Source organism: Herpailurus yagouaroundi, unplaced genomic scaffold (genome assembly GCF_014898765.1).
Source record: "Herpailurus yagouaroundi ecotype Mexico unplaced genomic scaffold, PumYag 140, whole genome shotgun sequence".
NCBI lineage: Eukaryota > Metazoa > Chordata > Mammalia > Carnivora > Felidae > Herpailurus > Herpailurus yagouaroundi.
In genome coordinates, this window is record NW_024412395.1 from 40389632 (window position 1) to 40409851 (window position 20220).

General features: G+C 39.9%; 2 protein-coding genes across 12 annotated transcripts in view; one reads left to right on the forward strand and one right to left on the reverse strand.

Annotated features, from left to right (window-relative positions):
• Positions 1 to 12845, reverse strand: part of CCDC148 (coiled-coil domain containing 148) — a 253948-nt gene extending 241103 nt beyond the window's left edge. The window contains exon 1 of the mRNA XM_040475151.1: positions 12745 to 12845. The gene's annotated coding sequence lies outside the window, so the exon portion shown is untranslated. The remainder of the gene's footprint in view (positions 1 to 12744) is intronic.
• A 592-nt stretch (positions 12846 to 13437) lies between these two features.
• Positions 13438 to 20220, forward strand: part of PKP4 (plakophilin 4) — a 241099-nt gene continuing 234316 nt past the window's right edge. For 9 of the 11 annotated variants that reach the window (XM_040475139.1, XM_040475145.1, XM_040475142.1 and 6 more), the window contains exon 1: positions 13438 to 13555. The gene's annotated coding sequence lies outside the window, so the exon portion shown is untranslated. Of the gene's footprint in view, positions 13556 to 14438; positions 14543 to 14637; positions 14741 to 20220 lie in introns of those variants that run through there. The other 2 variants (XM_040475141.1, XM_040475140.1) reach the window with 2 other exon arrangements.

Consider the following 20220-nt stretch of genomic DNA (forward strand, 5'->3'; position numbering starts at 1 on the left):
GATTTAGAATGAGATCATGCAGCATTTCACTTTATACACAAATTAACCTAAGCCCAGAGAAGATTTTAGTGTGACTGTTACATTCTACAGATCAGTAAACACAAGAGAGATTAAATGACTTGGCCAAGACAAGAAGAAGCAGGTAGCATAGGCAAGGATAAAACTCAGCCAGATCTCCTGACTTTGAGCTCAATCCTCTTCCACCAACGATATCAAACACACTTTGTCAGCTTTTAAAATATAGATGTGGTGGTCGACATGGTTTTGACTCAATTTCTGGACCATAGAAAATAATTACAGAGCATACATGTTGAAGATTAAATACAAATACCTTAACTTATCATCTCTTCACAAATAATATTGTAGAAGAGCAGTGTAGATAAAATAGTCATTTATAAATGCAAGGAAGAGAATTCTTGGCATAAATGCATATTTTTTTACCTCTAATGTTAAAACATAACATATACAAATCTATAAAAATCTTTAAATTGAAATTAGCTTTGGAAAAATGTTTTAATTGTTTTTTTTAATCTGTTTTTAAAAGTTTGTTTGTTTGTTTAGAGAAAGCATGGGGGTAGGGGCAGAGAGAGAGAGAGAGAGAAAGAGGGAGAGAGAGAGAATCCCAAGCAGGCTCCACACTATCAGCATAGAGCCTGACATTGGGCTCAAACTCATGGAACCATGAGATCATGCCCTGAGCCAAAACCAGGAGTTAGATGCTTAACTAACTGAGCCACCCAGCTGCCCTTATTTTAGCTTTGAAAAATTTAGTCACATGCATATATATGGCAAAGAGTGAAATGTCCAAATCATATAAATTTCTTCCTTACCAGAGGAATTGAAAAGGTTGGATGGAAAGAATCTTAGTTGAGAGTTATATAGCCAGTTTTAGTGTTGGTTTATAATCTCTAATGTTCTTTCCAGCTCTAAAATTCTATAATTCTAGAAAACTGATAATTGAAATAAACACTAGATGAACATATTATAATTTAAGTATATTTGACCATGAGATTATGATACATCTCCTAACATAAGCCTATGAGAAACTGTTTATAGTGGCTTCAAAAAAAAAAAGATTAAATTAATAAAATGCTGATGGTTGGTTTCTATGGTATTTCAGACTATGATAATTATTATTATTATTTTTTTACCTGTTGAGAACTAGAAGGGAGAAAGCAAAAAGGAAAGCTGAAGTAAAGTAGAAATGAGGAGACCTCTTCTTAGCTAAATTCTTAGATACCAAAGACCCCAATACTAATGGTCAGATATAGGCACAGTAGTATACTCATACTAAAAGTTCAGAAGTTTATGTATTTCACCTTTTTTAAGTTTAAGAGTTAATGAGTAATGTTTGTGAGAATGGAGAAGTATGTTATATCTCATTTTCATTAATGTGGGGCAGTCAGTGGGAAAAAAAATGAGTTTTCCAAAGCCAAATAGTAAATCATTGAAAGCCTAGAATTTTGAAATCAGGTTTTCTACTGACCATAAAAATGAATTAATTCTGTGTGGATGGAATTTTTTTTCTTATCTCAAATTCTCTACTTTATGGCAATTTCCATGGCCTTCTTTCTAGTGTATTTTTGTTATATATGTCTCACTTTTATATCATTTGGCTATGTCAAAAGAATAAATTTCTCGGGGCGCCTGGGTGGCGCAGTCGGTTAAGCGTCCGACTTCAGCCAGGTCACGATCTCGCGGTCCGTGAGTTCGAGCCCCGCGTCAGGCTCTGGGCTGATGGCTCAGAGCCTGGAGCCTGTTTCTGATTCTGTGTCTCCCTCTCTCTCTGCCCCTCCCCCGTTCATGCTCTGTCTCTCTCTGTCCCAAAAATAAATAAACGTTGAAAAAAAATTTTTTTTTAAAAAGAATAAATTTCTCAATACACTCAAGATTTCATTGACCTCTCTCAAGTTGGATCACAGTTATGATTATTGTCTCTAATGATGTTAAAAATTCAAATGTGACTTGTTAGAGGTAAATGATCTAACTGATCTTCAAGACAAAGAAAACACCAAAAAATTAGAATGTAGTCTTCCAAAGATTTATTCCTACCACCTGAGGTAGACAATAGAGAAAAACTAAAAAAGCAACAGAAACAAACCAAAACAACAGGGAACAAAGGTACATTTTATCTAAATATATTCTATTAAAACTGAGGTCTTTGGGGCACCTTGGTGGCTCAGTTGGTTAAACGTCTGCCTTTGGCTCAGGTCACAATCTCATGTTTGTAAGTTCAAGCCTCACATCAGGCTCTGGGCTGACAGCAGAGAGCCTGCTTCAGACCCTCTGTCCCCCTCTCTCTCTGCCCCTGCCTCACTCACTTTCTTTCTCTCTCTCTTATAAATACATACATACATACATGCATAAACAATAAATTTTAAAAAATAAAATAAAAAAACTGAGGTCTCCCCTTCAAACATTATCAATCACATATCTCTATTATTAAACATTATTATAAGTTTTTTAAATGTTATACCATACTAACATTATATAAATTATAAAACACAAATATAAGAAAATACACAAGTACCAAAAAAGATGTATTGAAATATATAGTACTGATAATTTAAATAAATTTTAGTGAGAATTTTGTGATAAATGTTGCATTACCTTGAAAATCATGGTTTAATATCTGATAACAGAAGGATTCAAGTCTAAGATCATTTTATTCCCATGCTTGGCTATAAGGGCTATAAAAGCTAAAATAGATATCACAAAAAGATATGGAAGAAATACAAATTTGACTTCATGTACTCAATTATAACACTCAAATTTCAACTCCATCTAATACTTATACTAAGGTTGTAGTTTAGGCTTTTTCTCTGACAAATTTCTGACTTCTCTATCAATCAGTTCTCCCTGAAGTTTTTTTTTTTTTCCTTTAATGTTTAAAACCTGGGGTCTCAATCCACTGAAATGCTGTTGGGAAGATTTTCTGTCACGTTAGAATATTGTTTCCGGGGCACCTGGGTGACTCAGTTGGTTAAGCAACCAACTTCAGCTCAGGTCATGATTTCGTGGTTCACGAGTTGGAGCCCTGCATCAGGTGCTGTGCTGACAGCTCAGTGCCTGTAACCTGTTTCGGATTCTGTTTCTCCCTCTTTCTCTGCCTCTCCCCCACTCATGATCTCTCTCTCTCTCTCTCTCTCCTTCTCTTTCTCAAATAAATAAATAAACATTAAAACATTTTTAAAAAAGAGAATTGTTTCCAAATTTACCAAGTGATCATATATGAGAGTTTTTAAGATGTGCCTATGTCATTTTTTAAAGTTTTTCCTTGCGATAGTTTTATTGAGACATAATTTATATTCCATGAATATATATCCATTACAAGCATGCAATGTGATTTTTAATAAATGTATAATTGTGCAACCATCACCATCATTCAGTTCTAGAATATTTCCATGACCTGAAAAAGTTATGTCATAGCCACTTGGATTCAATCTTCCGGTCCCAGCCCAAGGTAATCACTGATCTGCTTTTTGTTTCTATTTTTTTTTCCTTTTTTGGAAATGTCATACAAATGGTATCATAAAACATGTGGCTTCTTGCGGATTTTTCCTCTTGGCATAATATACTGTAGGTTTATCCATGTTGTAGCATGTATCCACAGTTATTTTTATTGTTGAATAGCATTCTATTGTACCACATTTTATTTAATCATTGTTGATTGACATTTTATTTCCAGTATTTTCCTATTATGAAAAATGCTAATATTATTGATGTAAACACCTTTGTGTGGACACGTTTTACTTCTTGAGTAGAAATCTAGAAGTAGAATTGCTGAGTCATATGGTAAGTTTATATTTATATTTGAAAGAAACTGTCAAATGGTTTTCCAGAGTTGGGTATACTAACCCATAATTTATGATAGTTCCAGTTTTCCACATCCTTGTCATCACTCAGTATTATTAATAGGTTGGTGTTATTAATCTTTTGTCTTATACCCATTCTAGTGGTTGTACAGTTGTGTTGTGGTTTTAATGTCCATTGCCTTTATGATTAATCATGTTGAGTATCTTGTGTGATGATTTGTATAACTTTTTGGTGAAATGTCTATCCAAATATTTTGCGCATTTTTAAATTGAGTTCCTTGCTTTCTTAGTTTTGATGTTTAGAAGTTCTACATAAATTCTAGATATAAGACCTTTATCAGATGATGATTAGAAAATATTCTTTCCCGGGATGCTTTGCTGGCTCAGTCAAAAGGCATGCAACTCTTGTTCTTGGGATTGAAAGTTTGAATCCCACATTGGGTATAGAGATTACTAAAAAGACAAACTTATAAGAAAAACAAAAGAGAAAAAAGAAAGTATTCTTTCCCAGTTTATGGCATATCTTCTCATTTTCTTGTTGTTTTGAAAAACCAAAATTTTATTTAAAAAAACCTTTATTTCTATTAAGTTCAATTTATCTATTTTTTCTTTTATGGATCATGATGTTGTATCATATCCAAACAATCTGTGCCTAAAGCAAAGTCACAAAAATACTGTACTATGTTTCTTTCAGAAGTCTTATAATTTTAGTTCTTACATAATTAATAGTTCTTACAGAAGTCTTACTACTTTAGTTCTTAGGTCTATGATGTATATAGAGTTAATTTTTCTGTATGGCCTAAGAGTATAAGTTCATTATTTTGCACATGGATGTCCAATTATTCCAGTAGCATTTTTTAAGTTTACTTATTTATTTTGAAAGAGAAAAAGAGAGCATGAGCAGGGGAAGGGCAGAAAGACAGGTAGAGACGGAGAATCCCAAGCAGGATCTGCACTGTCAGTGCAGAGTTCGATACGGCGCTCGAACTCACGAACTGGGAGATCATGACCTGAGATGAAGTCAAGAGTCCCAATGCTTAACTGACTGAGCCATCCAGGTGCCGCATCCCAGCAGCATTTCTTGAAGAGACACCCCAGTCCCCATTGTACTACCTTGGCATTTTTGCTGGACACCAACTGATTGTAAATGTAAGGTCTTACTTCTGTACCTTCAATTCTATTTCATTGATCTACATGGCTATTATTATGCCAATACTATATCCTACTATTGCAACTTTATAGTAAATCTTGAAATTGGATATTTTAATTCTTCCTATTCTGTTGCTGTTTTTGGTATTCTTGTTCCTATGCATATACATTTTAAGACTGGCTTATCAATTTCTACATAAAGTATTTGCTGGGATTTTGATAGGGATCACATTGAATTGATCGGTCAGAGTTCTTATACTTTGTAAAAAATGTATTCCTAAGTATCATGTTCTTTTCTGTGTTATGAATGGAACTGTTTTCTCAAGTTGTTTTCAAATTGCTAATTCCTATTTTATAAAAATATAACTGATTTTTATGTACTTATCTTGTATCTTGTGACTTTGTTAAATTCATTTACTACTTCTAGTATTACTTTTGTTGTATATTTTTCAGAATTTTCTATGTATAGGGTCACATCATTTGTAAGTAAAGACAGCTTTAAATTTCCCTTTCCAATTTACGACTTTATTTTTCTTTCCTTGTTACAATGGCTAAAACTTCCAGAACAGTGTCAAATAAAAAAAGATATGAGTAGATATCATTTCATTCTCAATCTTAAGAGAAAACATTCAGGGGCGCCTGGGTGGCGCAGTTGGTTAAGCGTCGGACTTCAGCCAGGTCACCATCTCGCCGTCCGTGAGTTCAAGCCCCGCGTCAGGCTCTGGGCTGATGGCTCAGAGCCTGGAGCCTGTTTCCGATTCTGTGTCTCCCTCTCTGTCTGCCCCTCCCCTGTTCATGCTCTGTCTCTCTCTGTCCCAAAAATAAATAAAAACGTTGAAAAAAAATTAAAAAAAAAAGAGAAAACATTCAGTCTTTTGTCACAAATGTGATGATAGCTGCAGGTTTTTCATAGATGCACTCTATCACATCAAGGAAGTGCCCTTCTATTGCTAGTTCGTTGGACATTTTTATCATGAATGGGTGTTGTATCTTGTCAGTTGCCTTAACTTCATCTATTTTCATCATTTTTTCTTATTTTTAAAAATATAGCCATTCTTGACTTGTGGTTTCTGATAAGATAATAACAAGCAGATGCTATTGATTTATCCCCCTAGTCCAACCCCAGAGATGCACAGAAGTTGTAACCAGCTGTGTGGAAACCCGGTGATGAGAGTTAGCTGACCTGGTATGTAAAGAAACAGGGACACAGGAATGGGAAGGGCCAGGTGCCACGGTAGGAGAATAGGATATAAGGAAAGCGCTTGTGTATGATTTATGTCCTCTCCTCTACTGTTCTAATCGGCTTCTTGCCACCTTTCTGACGGAGACAGAGCTCTGGAGTTAAGAAAATAATGAAGTCATATTTTCACAAAATTTAGGGAAAATAACTTCAAATCCAGTACTTCATACAACATTTTGTTGTGGTGATCATTTGATGTCCCGGGGTTGGCACTGAGTCAAGAGCTACTTTACAAATGGAAATTGTTGACTTGCCAAGTGCCCTGCATCTATCTGTCTGACAGACTTCTGCTTTAGGCTTCACTCAAAGCTATATGGGTGCCATTAGTAATTAGTATACTTCCAACATAGATCCATTTATGATCCATTTTCCCATCTATGATCTATTTATCCATCTATGATCATCCATTTATGATCACCAAATTTTTGACAGACTGTTTTTGCTTGATCTAGAATTCTTGACAGATAGGTTTTTCTTTCAGCACTTTGAATCTATTCTTCCATTGTTCTCTGGCTTCTTTTGTTTCTGATGAGGAGTCAGCTGTTAATTTTACTGTGGGTTTCTCCTTGTACATAATAAATTGTTACTTCATTGTTACATAATCTTGTTGCTTCAAAATTTTCTTGTCCTTGTCTTTCAGCAATCTGATGATGATATATCTAGTTTTGATTCCTCTTATGTTTATTCTATTGAGGGTTTACTGAGTTTCATGGATCCATAGATTAAGTTTTTTATAAAATTTGGGAAATTTTAGGTTGCTGCTTCTTCAAATATTTTTATATATCCTTCTATCACTCCGTTATTTCTTTCTTTCTTAAGATTTATGTATTTATTTGGAGAGAGACAGAGAGAGTGTGTGCATATGCAAGCAAGTGGGAGAGGGGCAGAGAGTAAGGGAGAGAGAAAATACCAAGCAGGCTCGGCACTGTCAGTGCAGAGACTGATGCAGGGCTGGATCCCATGAACCATGAGATCATGATCTGAACCAAGATCAAGAGTAGGTTGCTTAACTGACCAAGTCCCCCAGGGTCCCCCATCCTTTCTTTCTTGTACTCCTAGTTGTCTCATAAGTTTCTGAGGCACTATTCATTTTTCTTCAAACTTTTTTTCCTTTCTATTCCTCAGATTGGGTAGTTTCCATTCCTTTTTTATTTTTTTATTTTTAATTTTTAATGTTTATTCATTTTTTTAATGTTAATTTTGAGAGAGAGAGACAGCATGAGTGGAGGAGGGGCAGAGAGACAGGGAGACACAGAATCTGAAGCAGGCCCCAGGCTCCAAGCTGTCAGCCCCATGCAGGGCTCAAACTCATGAGCAGTGAGGTCAAAGTCGGACGCTTAACCCACTGCACCACTCACACACCCCTCCATTCCTTTTCTATAGTTTCTTTTTCTTATTGAGAGTCCCTATTTATTAAGTTATTTTTCCTTTAAGTTTTTAAATGTATTTATAGTAGCTGTTTTGGATTAGTTGCCTACTAAATCCAACAAGTGGAACTACACAGCATGAACATTGGCTACCTATTTTTCTAAATTTGGATTATGCTTTCCTGTTTTTTTCTTTCTTTCTTTCTTTCTTTCTTCCTTTCTTTCTTTCTGCATGTCTCAAATATTTTTGTTGAAAATTGGATACTTTAGCTAAAATATTATAGTAATATTGGATCAAGCTTGGTTTTCCTTCTGAGAATTTTTTTTTTTAATTATTTGCTGGAAATTAGACTTTGGAATCTGTTTCCCCTGAGCTGTGGTGCCACTGATATCTCTGGTAAATTTTCCTACCTTATTTTTATTTTTTAGCCTGGTTTCTAAAAAATTATTATACATGTATAAAATATATATAAATTCTATTATTTTCTTCCTCTACCAGTGGCATGGTAAATGATTCTACCTTGAAAAAGCAATCACATTGCTCATATTCTTGAAGTTCTTCTCTTGCTCCCAGTTTCACAGGAGGAGAACTAAGCGTTGAGGAATATAAGGCTTTGAGCTTGGGGAGTGGGAAGGAATAGACATCACACTAAACAAAGCTCTTTTACCCAACTTAGGAAATATTTGGATCATTCATTTTTTATTTGTTGCTCTTCATAGTCCAACAAGATGGTCATAATATATGTTCTGTTGTCAAATATTTGCATAATATTGTTACAAAACCTTTTTATTGTAAGAGACAGACTCACTAACGGCAAACCAGGAAAAGAATGTGTGAGGGGTGACTCTAAGAAACAGAAAGCTCATGGAGTACTAAAAAATGAAGTGTGTTCTAGCCTTGTGAGGAGAATAGGATCCCATAAAACACAAGGGCCAACACAGCAGTTCTCTCTGTATTTGTTCTCTTAATTTCAAATTTCTAAGAGAAGAATCTGATTGGCACTATTATAGGGTATGGTCAATGGTCTGTAATAAACTGGTCACATTTGAATCAGGTCTCCACCGGGCTGAACCATGGCCAGCTACTAGGTCATGAGGCTTGTAGGGCTGCATACTTCAAAGGCTGTGGATATAGGTACTTAGAAACATGTCTATTACATTTACCAGATGTTTGATCCCTTTCTTATTTTATAAAGTTGTTAAATTCTCATGATTCCACTGTGTTCAAACAACAACAACAAAGAATCAGAGCAACCTGGATGTTTCGGATGAAAAAAAAAAATGTAGGTAGCCCTTATTTAATCTGCTTGACAAAGCTGAGTTTCAACTGTTTTTCCCAATACACCAAATTTTATGGCCTTAACTCTGAATAGGATAACGTCATGCCAAAGCACGTTCAGCCAGTCCTTCTCACACTGCCCCCCCCCCCCAACCCCACCTCACTGAGGGGTAGAGATAGGTCCTCACAGAGATAAGATCTAAGGCTTTTCTCTCTTGGGTGGCTACATGACAGAAACCTCTATGCTGCTCTGCCATACATTATCTCACTTTTCTACACTGAACCTCCAGTCCCATCTTTTTCTAAGTACCTCCCAACATTACTGATCCTACATTTTCATTGTTAGAAGTCAAATTCTTTCAAGGACTAAAAAAGGATTAATGAATGGTGGCTTTTCTTAGTGTGAGGGACACTTTAGTAGTCCAAAGCACTACGGAAGAAGTTACAGTCATGACTCTTACTGTATCCTATCTTCTATAGGAGAAGGCTCACACAAATAACTACACCATGGGGTAGAGTGTATTAAGTGCCACTATAAAATACTAAGGCAGAAATCATCCTCTCCAGAGGTGGGTAAGGTGAGGAAATTTTCAGAAAAGGCTTTAGAGGTATTGGATTGGGCCTCTAAGGGGGAGGATTTGCATATTCAGAGAATGGTCTGGAGGTGGCATACAGTCAGTCAATCCTGAGCAGAACTATTATTTTTAGCAGCCATTTGCAGGACCAGTTTATTCCACTGCTCTCTTTCCCTCATTTGCCACCTGCCTCTGTTTTAACATTCCTTTTAAAAACAAACAAACAGAAAAAGCAACTATCAATTAGTGTGTTTTTTGGAATTCTTATATTTACTGCTCCCACCTTCTCCGTAGGCATCCAAGAATAAGAAAGGAAATAAGGAAATAAGAAAGTGTTTCTGCTCTTCCCGTTTCTTTGCTGCCTCTGCTATGATTTTTCAGGAATATTAATCATGGTGAGCTAATATGAAAATAAACATCAGAAAGGTACAAAGTTTTCATAATCATGATGGTTCTCGTTGACTTCTTTCTGAGATGGTAAGTGAAAATTCCCTTTGATTTCTGTTTACTTTGTCCTTGAAGGTGGTGCTCACCAAACCTTTTTAGTCTTTTGAACTTTGCCTTAGGTCCCACCATCAGCAGGAGCAGAGCCCTGCCCGCGCCCCGCCCCCCCAACCCCCAGCTTCCCACCTCTACTTCCCAGCAGTTAGACCCGCCAAAGTGGTGTGGCTAGCAGGTTAAATGCTTCTTCTTCTCAAGGTGTTCATTTGCATTTATATGGAACCTTAGAGTGGGAGACAATGGTCTCCACCCTCCACTGGAAATCTGGAAGTAAGGCACTGCAATTAGCAAGTAAAAGGCCCTTTTTGTAGGAGAGAACTTTACTGGCAAAATGGGTTATGATTTTGAGGAGAAAACGCACAATCTTCAGAATCTTTTTAGTTGTATTCAAGGGCCAGCATACTGGAAGTTAAAAAACAAAAGCCTTAATAAATTTCCTTCAGACTGTTTTTTGGTGAAAAGAAGGTGAGGAAAGGGTGGTAGGTTTGAAGGAAGGTGGTTTCACAAAGGGTCAGATATGCATAACATGTAAGGAAAACTTTTGGAGGAGAGAACATAGCATACGATGTAAGAGAGAAATTTACAATCAATGGAGCAAAATCCTGGGGAGAGAATATGGTCCATGTTCAGAAGCAGAAGTAGAGTATGGGTTTAGCACAAAAGAGGGGCACCTGTTCTCAGCAGGACTGAAGTAAGTGATCAAGTGTAAAAACGGAGACTGAGTGTTAGGAAAGTTAAAATAGAGGAACTCCATGATGGATGTCTCAGCCATATATGAGGCAAGATCACTTAAAGAACTGGAAGAAGACAAAGTACAGTGGGGGGCTTGAGGAAAGCAGAAATAGGACAGGTTTGAGAGAAGTACCCTGGATAATCACCCTCCTCATTGAGGAAAGGAGTTTAGAGAATCAGTGAAGACCCAGCCAAGTCTGGAGAGCCTAGAACTCTTAGTGGAACACAGTGATTTTGTAAACTTGTCCAGCAATGCATGGTAGTACTTTCAACCGAGTATAAGAATTACAAAATAATAATAATAATAATTAATAATGATGATAATGACAACATTTTAGGGGACCTTCTTCATGGTAGATTTTAGTAAGATTTTAATCATTACCAACATGGAATACACAATATCAAAATACTCATCACACTTGAGATCTGAGTAAAATACAAAAAGAAAAGATTACTGGAGTAAAAAAATTAATTCTTGTTGTCTTCTTTCTATGCTAGCCTAAGGCAAGAAAAAAGGAAATATTAATGTTATTTTTCCCATGTTCTTTTCATTCACTATTATTAAAAAATGTTTTTAAACCAAATCATTAGCATCATCTTAGTACATTAAAAATGAGTCTTGGGGCACCTGGGTGGCTCTGTCCATTAAGCGTCCGACTTCGGCTCAGGTTATGATTTCACGGTTTGTGGGTTCAGGCCGAGCATCAGGCTCTGTGCTGACAGCTCAGAGCCCAGAGCCTGCTTTGGATTCTGTGTCTCCCTCTCTGCCTGTCACCTGCTCATGCTCTGTCTCTCTCTCTCTCAGAAATAAACAAACATTAAAAAAAATTAATAAAGAAAAATGAGTCTTACAAGAATTTGCATTTTACTTTTTTTCATTTTCCAAACACATACACACAAAAGCCAGAAATGAAAGGCATGATGAGCAAACTTCCAGGATGGCAAGGCTCTATGGTCCCTGCTGATTCCTTCCCAATTCTGGAAATATTTGGGGGGAACACTCACATGTTCAACTGTTCTATTCTGCACTTCAACCCTGCATAAGATTATCAATGAAGTTTACATTTTGCTACAAATTGTAAGAGATGTTTTTCCAATCAAGATACCATATTAACAAGTCTTATCTATTTTTGCAATTTTCAACTATAGCAAGATAAAAACTAATAGCAAAGCATATTATTCAACTTAAAATTCAGCACAGTAGTTAGATATATGTACCTTGCACAAACATTAATCTCTTTCTCTCAACAAATATTGTAATTTCCAAAATCCTAACTGCTTTTTCACAAAATATGGTCCCTCCAACTTAAGAGGCAGTAACATAATTATATTCTTACATCTTACTAACATGGCAAAATCACCAAAAGAAGGAACCTAAGAACATCAGTGGCTACGTGATAGAGCAGTATAATGCTTAAAAGTCTAATGTCTTCCTGAAGACCCACTTGAATAGCCAGCATTTAACTATGAAAGTTATTTACAAAAAACAATCAGTATTGACAAGCTAGCACAAAGTGACCAAATGAAAGCATAGAACCTGTTATTAAAGCTCAAGATTTTTTCTGTGTACTGATTCCATAACTGAGTTCATTTCTTCATAAAATTTAGAGGTAAACTGGAAAATACCCAGAAAACTTCAATCAACTGCAATCTATTGCCTTTACTCTCTGAGATCATGGGAACGCATGAAGAACTGACTTTATCACCTGTTTTTCCCCACTGGGTAAACTGAGGGGAAAGAGCATGCACCTGCCAAGCTCACAGTGTGGAATGTACACACAGGTGGGTCTTTAATAAATACCCTTCAATGGAGGGATTAGAGGCTTGCTTGGAAAAGCAGGGAACACATTTAAGTGACGACTCGATGACATCCAACATATTATACGTCAGCCAGTTCCTTGCTAAAATATCATTCAAAGGAAATCTTTGAGTCTCCTTTAGGTTAGGCATTAAGTTTTTAAACCCAGAATTTTGAGGCAAGATCCGCCCCAGGGAAAGGGGAGTGGTTCGGAAAAACACGTAGAATTCAGGTGGATCAGTGACGTCAGGAAGAAGCAGCGAATTAAGGGATAGGGAGCAAACTCACCTGGAGTAGCAGAAGCTGCACACAGGTCAAAGGTCAAAGGTCAAGGCCTCAGGGAGTTCCCCCGACGCAGGAAAAGTGAAATGCCCACTCCTAGGTTCTCATGGATTCGTATAAGGGCTCAGCTGTTCCTGCCTTTGAGGTGAGATGAGGGACAAACCCTGTCATGCACCGCTGGGGTTGACAGGAAGCCAAGGCGCAAGCTGCCTCAGGTGTCAGAGCCAGCACGCGGGAATCTCCCTGTATTTCTTCCCTACACCCCCTCCCGCTCCCCAAGCCTGAGACACCTCCAGCCTCACTCCCCACCTTCTTCAGGCCCTCTCGCTCTTAACAGCATCGGTCTCTATGGCGACCTGAAACCGCAGTTCGCATTGGCCCGTTCAATATGAGGGCCGGGCCAATAGGGAGGGCCAGCCTTCTCCTTCCGACCAATGGCGTTGGCGGGGAGCAGGTCCGGAGACGGCGGCGTGCTGACGTTCCCGGGAGCCCGGGGCTGGCTGGGCAGGCGGGCTGGCGGCTGGGCGGGCGGCGGCGGCGGCCTCTGGGCAGTAGAGGGGGCTCCGGGGCTGAGTCCGTGTCGACGCCGGCCGCGGAGGCGGCACCATGGGCACTGGGTAGAGGGGCAAGTTGGCCACCGCCGCCGCCCGGGGTGGTGGGAGAGCAGCTTCGGGGGAGGGGGCGGGTGGGGGAGGGAGGGGCGGGCAGCTGCTTGGCCGCCGCACTTTTTTAATTTTTTCGGGTGCCGCAGCGACGACCCCTCGGCGCAGATGTCCCTGATCCCCCGAGCGACGACGGGCGCTGCCTAACCTGGAAAGTAAGTGTGCGGGCTCGCGGGAGGGCGCGAAGACTCCTGCCCCCGAGACCCCCGGCCCTCGCCCCCTCGCGCCGGAGCCGGGACCTGCCTGTGAGGGACGCGTGGGGGACGGGCGCCTCCCTCCCGTTACTCCGTCCCCACCGCCTCGCGGCCGCCTCGGCTTTCCTGCCCCGCCTCGTGTTCCTGCCCGCACTCGCCTGCCTGCTCCCCTCCCCCCGGCAGGCGCACAAGTTTCACCCTCCATTTGCTTTTCCCGGCTATTACTCTCCTCCGGTCTCCCCTGCGCGCCGCGCACGACCCTCCCCGCGTTGGCTTGTTCGGATCCAGATCCCCCAGCCCCGAACTTGAGCGCCTCGCCGAGCCCTCCCGGACGTCTGCCTCGAGGCTCACCCGCTCTTGCCCGCCTGGCACGCCGCCCCGCGCCCCCGACACCCTGGGGCGCCCGCCTTCCCCAGCCCTCGGGGCGGTCTGTCCGTCCCTCCAGCCCCAGGTCCTGCGTCCTGGCCCCCTCCCCTTCCTCCCACGCCCCTGTTGCCTGCACAGTCTCGCGTTTGCCCCGCGAGTCCCGCGCTCCTGCGGGTCCTGCCCACCCCCCTCCGTCCAGCGCGCCCCTCGCTCTTCGCGGCGTATCCTCACGCTCCACCCCTCCTGGTTCCCCAGCCTAGAGCTTCCTCCGCTGCCCTCCTGCGCCGCCGCTTCCACCTCACCCTGCCTGGAGTTAAAGCGGAGCTGCGGTACCCCCCCCCCCCCCCCCCCCCCCCCCCGGCCGGGCGGGGGGGCCCGCCGCCCCCCCCCCCCCCCCCCCCGCAACCCCGGGCCGTTCTGGAGTCCCTGCCCACCGCTGGGGCTGCCTGGTCCTCTTTCCTCTACCCGGGAAACGAGGGGATGAGCGACGGGGCCGGAATTTGGCTGAGTGCGACAAACTGAGAGCGCGGGCAGTGCAGGCGCCGCGGCGGCCGTGGCCGCTCGGGGCGCAGCAATAGGCAGGTGTGTGTGTGTGTGTGTATCCGGGGGGGGGGGGGGGGGGGACGCGCGCCGCGGGCTCCTCGGCTGGCGACAGATTGTGCAGGAATGCGAGGAATGCACCAGGGGCATAGTCCACTCGGCCTGCCGCGGCTGCACTAGCGCCTTCCTGGCCCAGCTTTCGCCGCTCAGCCAGAGGTCACCGGAGCATCTTCGGAGCTGGTGAGCCTAGCTCCACTCCTCTCTTCCCCTTGCCTCTCTCCATGCGGCAGAGAGGGCGGCAGAGGGGAAGCGCGGCAGTTCTGTTGGGCTTCAGCTAGCATTTAGCCTGGGTTTTTGCTGCATTGGTCTCCAGGATCGTGATTTTGGGGTGGATGGCGGTGTAGCCAAGGTTATTGATCATTGCACAAGGTTCTTGGCAAGTTTGGTTTGCAAGATTTGAATAGTGCCTGTTTTTTACGAGGGTTTTCTGAAAACCTGCAGGAAAGGTGCCTAAGGTTCTTAGAGTAATGAGCTTGAAGCCAACGCATTTTAGCACTATCAAAAATGTCTGTTAATGCTCATGGATAGGGATGTACCGCAAGAGAGAACTTGAATGCATCACTTTGCTGTCACAAGAATTGCAATTTTTTCTCGTCATGCTGGGATGTGTTTAGACCTCTTATAATACATAATGAATAGAAACAGAGAAGCAGTGTTTGGTCAGCGATGGGACAGATAGAACTGTCTGGTACAGTTAAATTCGGGGCGTGTCAGTTACCATTGGAAGTAACTGGGGACAACACAATCATGTATATTTCAAGATGTAATTTATTAGTTGAAGTCTCAGTTCTTTTTGTTACTGAGTTTGAAAAAATAAATGCAGCCCTCCAACTTTTAACTAATGGTAATTATATATAAAATCAATAATAATTAATACAGTTTTTCGTCAAATTTTATTTTCTGTAATGCAGAAAAGCACATTTTCGACAGACGGTGTGTTTCTAGAATTGGGCTTAGATTATTACATTTTAAAAGGGAAAGTAGAAGACCGCTTTGCTTTTTGAATGCAGTGTGTTGCAATGGAAGTAACATCTTTTCTGGTACCTGTGAAATAGTTATGGAAATGGCAACGTTACAATGAGAACAACCGATGTCCAAAATAAGGTTTCTGAATGTTGAAAAGCATACTATGTATGCCTATATTTGACACAGTTTGCTTTGGAGGTTGAGTTTACTACAAGCCTCTCCACACTTCGTTATTTTTGTATCAGATTCAGGAAAATAATAAGTTGATTGTCTAGCTGTCTTCCAACACCTACTTTGTGTGAATCAAGTGCACTGAAAAGTATAAGATGAGTACCTTTTAGTTAAGGACTCAACAGAAAGGAAAAATAGAAAAAAATGAAAAAACTTTGCACTGGGAAAGGTTGTGTGTTTTAACTGCTACATTGTTTTTTAGGTAGGTCCCTAATCTGTAGACCTTCTTATTTATAGATTTAACTCTAAATTGGAGTTAGTAACACTGTGTAGGATATTGGGAGGTGTTTATGGATGCTAACAGGAAATTTGTTATGTAACAATATCATATTACAGCAGAGTTTAACACATGCTTATTTGACTTGATGTGAAGATTAGAAAGTAAAAGTACATTCAGTTTCTCTGCTACCTTAGAAATTGAAATAACTCATTCAAGTATATAATGTATATACGTGATGGGCTGTGCAAATAGTTTTACCTGCTTCAGGTAAAGGTATGCTTTCAGTTGGAAATAGATTTTAGTTGTTACAGATACTTGAAGAGAAGTAGCTCTAAAACTAGTAATCATTCACAATAAAAAATAACATAAATTGTGTTTTGATGATAGTATATTCCCTTACCAACCCCCGCTATTATATAAGTAGAAGGTACTGCATTTCACATATTAGATGTTATACTGAAGATTCTAAATTGTGGAATTAAGTGTCCAGTTTTCTTAATTCTTAACCTATACTGGTTTTGAAGGGAGATAGGGGAGCAGGGTAGTGATGGGAAGCATAAGAGAAGGTAAGCAGAAAGTAGGAGCAGCTGGCGTTCATCCAGGAAAAAAAAATGTTACTGCTGCATTTACAGGCTGAATAAATCAATCTATTTCAGTGAGTAGTTCTGATATAATTTGACTTAAAGAAACTACTCCCTAACTCAGTATAATAAAAACTTTAGCAATTGTATGACCTTGAGTAATTGAATTAAGTCTATATTAAGTCAGAATTGCAATTTCTTATTTCTATACAAATTGGGAAAGTAAATTTAATTTAAAACTTTTAAATTCACTTAAAAAAAACAGTTATTGCCAATTTTAAAATTGAATTCTTTCCTTGTTGTTGGCCAAGGATTGATTTAAATAGAGAATTGTCCCATCACCAATCATTTGGGAAGTCCAGTCTCTCACCTGACTGCTTTGAAATTTTAAAGTATTTTGAGAATGCTCTATAATCTGGTGGGGTTCCCCCCCCCCCCGCCATTTCAATCAAGGGGTAAATCTCTAATTTGCCTAATTTTAAAATAGAATTATAATAATGAAGTCATACATGCATTATTAACTGGAAGATAAAGTAGGGGTTATTCTAGGGTTATTCTGGGGCATAAACATTCATGGAATTGTATGTCACTTTGGAAAGCTGCCTTCATGCCTTCATTGTACTGGGAGATAATTACTTCTTCAATGTCTTAAATGGTTTTGTAGTGCCTTCCCTGCGCTGAAGGGGGAAGAAGAATCTGATACAAGACACCAGTGGACTGATCATGTTTAGAAAATTAGGTAACTATTTCATGCCCAAACTGTAACTACAAAGAGCTGCAGAGAGAGAGGAAGTAAAACTTTAAGATACCTGAATGTGAGACTTCATAAACTGCCAGTAAGTGATGATCTCAATCAGCAGATCAATTTGATGCCCAGCTGTAAGAAATAACAGGCTCCTTTTAGGATAAGGAGGTGAGGGCCTAAGTGACAAAGAGCAACAATTCATGTGCTTGCTGGTTTCAGTTGAGAAGTTGCACAACATTCATATGTTGTTCACATTATCACTTTAATAAATCAGTGGAATTATCTTCATCTTTTGGAGGCTTTGTTACCATAACTAATTGGGGATATTACATGATGGTGCTTTTCAGTGAAACTTAGAATACTGCTGACATTCCATTTGTCACTGGTCTAAGTATTTTCTTTTTATAATTTAGATTTACTGTTATTTGGTATACTAATAAATGTTAGCTACATTGCTGACCATTTGATTATTCATAGTCTTGATATTATAGTTTATTGTGACTAATACATAATGATTCACTGCATATGATAAAATGCCATTAGAGATTGGATTGTAAAGTTTTAATACTATAAAATATATAAATTAAAATATGGAAGTGTCTGCATTATTTTAAGTCATGTCATTATGAAACATTTTTCATGAACTGTATAATGCCTGCTGATTCAGTAGATGCCAGTCCCTCTAGGTAGATATAATATCATATAGCCCTCATTAAGTCCAGAACTCAACAAACAAAGGGTGAGTAGGGAGGGGGTAAGTGAACCAATAACCCTCTTCAACTGCCAAGGCATGTTTGCTTCTATCATTATTGTCTATGTTAAATATAAATTTGGTGAGTTGTAAATATCCAGAGAAGTTTATTCTGTTCTTCCTTAATCTGGATCCCCTCCCCTGCCCCCTTTCCCCGACGTCAAACACTACCACCCAATGCATCTGTCTGCTTGGAGAGGCAGAGAAAGCCTCTTTTCAGGAGCCATTTAATATTGAAGTTGATGCTTAGTGTTCCAAGTTGAATTTAGAGTGGATGCGGGTTTTTGTCATCAAAATGGCATTATATATAAAAGGTAAAATGTGTCGTTGAAGAGAGGTCATCAGAGTACTCTGTAGGCTTTGGAGGCCTGGCCTGGAACTTGGAATACAGTTTTTCATACATGCCACGGCTGACTTACACATAGGCTTTTAAAACACTGGGAAGTAGTGTCTGAAATTCTGGTCCTTTGTAAGCTCTCTCAAATTGCAGACGGGGAGGTGAAAAGCACCCTACTCCAGAAATTAGGATATCTACCACTGAACCTTATGGCCCTAATAAACCATTTAACATTTGGGTTATAGCTAACTCCTTTTAAAAATGTAAGGTTTTGGGGGCACTTGGGTGGCTTAGTTAAGCATCTGACTTCAGCTCAGATCATGGTCTCGGGGTTCCTGAGTTCAAATCCCACCCCCTGCTTCAGACTGTGCTGATAGCTGAGCCTGGAGCCTGCTTTGGATTCTGTGTCTCCCTCTGTCTCTGCCCCTCCCCCACTTGTACTCTGTCTCTCTCTCTCTCTCTCTCTCTCTCAAAAATAAATAAAAACATTAAAAATAAATACAAATAAAAATGCAGGGTTTGGGGTGGCTGGGTAGCTCAGTGAATTAAGTGTCTCTTATTTCAGCTTAGGCCGTGGTCTTATAGTCCACGGGTTCAAGCCCCACGTTGGGCTCTGTGCTGACAGTGCAGAGAACCTGCTTGGGATTGTCTCTGCCCCTACCCTGCTAGTGTACTCTCTCACTCGCTCTTTCTCTCAAAAATAAATAAACATCAAGTAAAAATGAAGGGTTTGGATTGCATTGCTTTGCTCAAGGTTTCCAAAGCCCTCCATGCTTTTGCTTTTTTTTTTTTTTTTAAAGAAAAGTTTCCTAAGCATTAGTTTATGTAATCAGTCTTCTTTCTCCTTCCCCAAATCATAGCAACAAAGGAGTTAGAGTTCTCTTTTGGGACTTTTGAATCTCCTTCATGGGCACCTTAAATTGTTTTGTTTTTTTCTTTTGTAACAAGATCATTTTGGGAAGTGAGAGGAACGGATTAATGTATATAATGTTTTCACGGTCTTTGGCTGTCTACCCCTAACCCACCCCTCATCCAGGATTAACCATGGTAGTTTAGGTCGGAAAAGGTCCTTGGACTTTCACCTTGACACTGGGTGAATCCATAAAATGTATCAGTAAAGCAGTGAGGTGTTGTCTGCTTAGAAGTCAGACTGCCATAGTTCAGTTCTGTCTATTTGCTAGGTGTGTGACGTGCTAAATTATATAAATTCTATAGATCTCATTTTACTCATTTGTAAAACAATGATATAAGTATCCACCTCAAATGGTTGTGAGGAATAAATGAGTCAATGCATGTAAAGCCCTTAAAGCTCAGGGTCAGCTCTTAATACATTTAAACCCTTATTCTTGCATTGTTGTACTTAATGATACTTTCTGTAGCATCTACTATATATTGGGCAAATTATTAACTTGCTTTCTTTTATCTTAGTAAATACAATTATGAATCTAAATAAAATATTTCAGGGAAAATATAAACTACGAAAGAGAAATTATGAGTTGGATAGTTTGCAAGAGATTGTTCATAAGGAAAAGAATCCAGCAAAATCAAAGAAGGGCTTTTTTAAAATAGGGAAGTTATAACTTCTTGGGGTGCTTGGGTTGCTCAGTCGGTTAAGTGTCTGACTTTTGCTCAGGTCATGATCTCGCTCGCGTTCGTGAGCTTGAGCTCCTTGTTGAGCTCTGTGCTGACAGCTTAGAGCTTGGAGTCTGCTTTGGATTCTGTGTCTCCCTCTCTCTGCCCCTTCCTCGCTCACACTTTATCTCTCACAAATAAACAAATATTAAAAATATTTAAAAAAATAAAATAGGGGGGTTACAACTTCTTTAGTT